Below are 2,500 nucleotides of genomic sequence, written 5' to 3' on the forward strand. Positions count from 1 at the left end.
CCCTTCCCCCTGCAGTTACCCTGTACCACATGTCTAGCATGGACCTTGACTTCCAGCAGGCCCCGTGGACCCACATTACCCCCCCCTGCAGTTACCCTGTGCCACATATCTAGCATGGACCTGGACCTCCAGCAGGCCCTGGGGACCCACATACTCCCCTGCTCTACTCCCCCACTAGCTTTCCTTTCTTGCAGTTACGCTCCAGCGCATATCCAGCATGGACCTTGACCTCCAGCAGGCCCCGTGAACCCACATTACCCCCCCCCCCCCCCCTCCTGCAGTTAACCCTGTACCACATATCTAGCACGGACCTTGACCTCCAGCAGGCCCCGGGGACCCACATTACCCCCCCCCCCCTTCCCCCTGCAGTTACCCTGTACCACATGTCTAGCATGGACCTTGACTTCCAGCAGGCCCCGTGGACCCACATTACCCCCCCCCTGCAGTTACCCTGTGCCACATATCTAGCATGGACCTGGACCTCCAGCAGGCCCTGGGGACCCACATACTCCCCTGCTCTACTCCCCCACTAGCTTTCCTTTCTTGCAGTTACGCTCCAGCGCATATCCAGCATGGACCTTGACCTCCAGCAGGCCCCGTGAACCCACATTACCCCCCCCCCCGCAGTTAACCCTGTACCACGTATCTAGCACGGACCTTGACCTCCAGCAGGCCCCGGGGACCAACATACTCCTCTGCTCTACTCCCCCACTAGCTTTCCTTCTCCCGCAGTTACCCTCCACCACAAATCCAGCATGGCCCTTGCCCTCCAGCAGGCCCCGAGGACCCACATACTCCTCCGCTCTAATCCCCCATGAGCTTTCCTTCTCCTGCAGTTACCCTCCACTGCATATCCAGCATGGCCCTTGACCTCCAGCATGCCCCGGGGACGCACATCCTCCCCTGCTCTAGTCCCCCACTAGCTTACCTTTCTTGTAGTTACGCTCCAGCGCATATCCAGCATGGACCTTGACCTCCAGCAGGCCCCGTGGACCCACACTTAAGCCCCCTCCCACTGACAAAGCAAAACACCACTGGCAAAATCCTCGTGCCCCTGGTACTCCAGAATGTAAATTCAAACATGCCCCTGGTACACTGCGCAGAAACACTTTGCCACACACACGCACGCACTGCTTGTGCCTATGGTACGACAACTTTTCTCGTACCTATGGTACGACAACTTTTCTCGTGCCTATGGTACGACAACTTTTCTCGTGCCTATGGTACAACAACTTTTCGCCGTGCCCCTGGTACACCGCTCAGTAGCACTTTGCCACACAAACTCTCCTCGTGCCTATGGTACGACAACTTTTCTCGTGCCTATGGTACAACAACTTTCCTCCGTGCCCCTGGTACGACAGCTTTTCTCGTGCCTATGGTACAACAACTTTTCTCGTGCCTATGGTACAACAACTTTCCTCCGTGCCCCTGGTACGACAGCTTTTCTCGTGCCTATGGTACAACAACTTTTCTCGTGCCTATGGTACAACAACCTTTCGCCGTGCCCCTGGTACACCGCTCAGTAGCACTTTGCCACACAAACTCTCCTCGTGCCTATGGTACGACAACTTTTCTCGTGCCTATGGTACAACAACTTTCCTCCGTGCCCCTGGTACGACAGCTTTTCTCGTGCCTATGGTACAACAACTTTTCTCGTGCCTATGGTACAACAACTTTTCGCCGTGCCCCTGGTACACCGCTCAGTAGCACTTTGCCACACACACACTCCTCGTACCTATGGTACGACAACTTTTCTCGTGCCTATGGTACGACAACTTTTCTCGTGCCTATGGTACAACAACTTTTCGCCGTGCCCCTGGTACACCGCTCAGTAGCACTTTGCCACACAAACTCTCCTCGTGCCTATGGTACGACAACTTTTCTCGTGCCTATGGTACAACAACTTTCCTCCGTGCCCCTGGTACGACAGCTTTTCTCGTGCCTATGGTACAACAACTTTTCTCGTGCCTATGGTACAACAACTTTTCGCCGTGCCCCTGGTACACCGCTCAGTAGCACTTTGCCACACACACACTCCTCGTACCTATGGTACGACAACTTTTCTCGTGCCTATGGTACGACAACTTTTCTCGTGCCTATGGTACAACAACCTTTCCCCGTGCCCCTGGTACACTGCGCAGAAACTCTTTGCCACACACACACACCACTCGTGCCTATGGTACGACAACAGGCCCCGGGGACCTACATCGCACCTTGCTCTTGCCTCCCTTACAGCTGAAAAAGGTCCATGCCTGTGCCCTGGCCCTGCTGAAATTCCCTCTCCATTTAGCCGAGGCAGTGAGTCGGCCTCCTGTCTCCCTTTACGGTCGAAAAAGATGTGCTCCTGGGCGCGCTGGCCCTGCTGCTACTCACATCGGGCATGGACCTGGACCTCCAGCAGGCCCCGGGGACCTACATCGCACATTGCTCTTCCCTCCCTTACAGCTGAAAAAGGTCCATGCTTGTGCCCTGGCCCTTCTGAAATTCCCTCTCCATTTAG

Source organism: Mchenga conophoros, linkage group LG18 (genome assembly GCF_057382185.1).
Source record: "Mchenga conophoros isolate Kocher_MC1m ecotype Shallow Benthic linkage group LG18, M_conophoros_male_GT1.1, whole genome shotgun sequence".
NCBI classification, from domain to species: Eukaryota; Metazoa; Chordata; class Actinopteri; order Cichliformes; family Cichlidae; genus Mchenga; species Mchenga conophoros.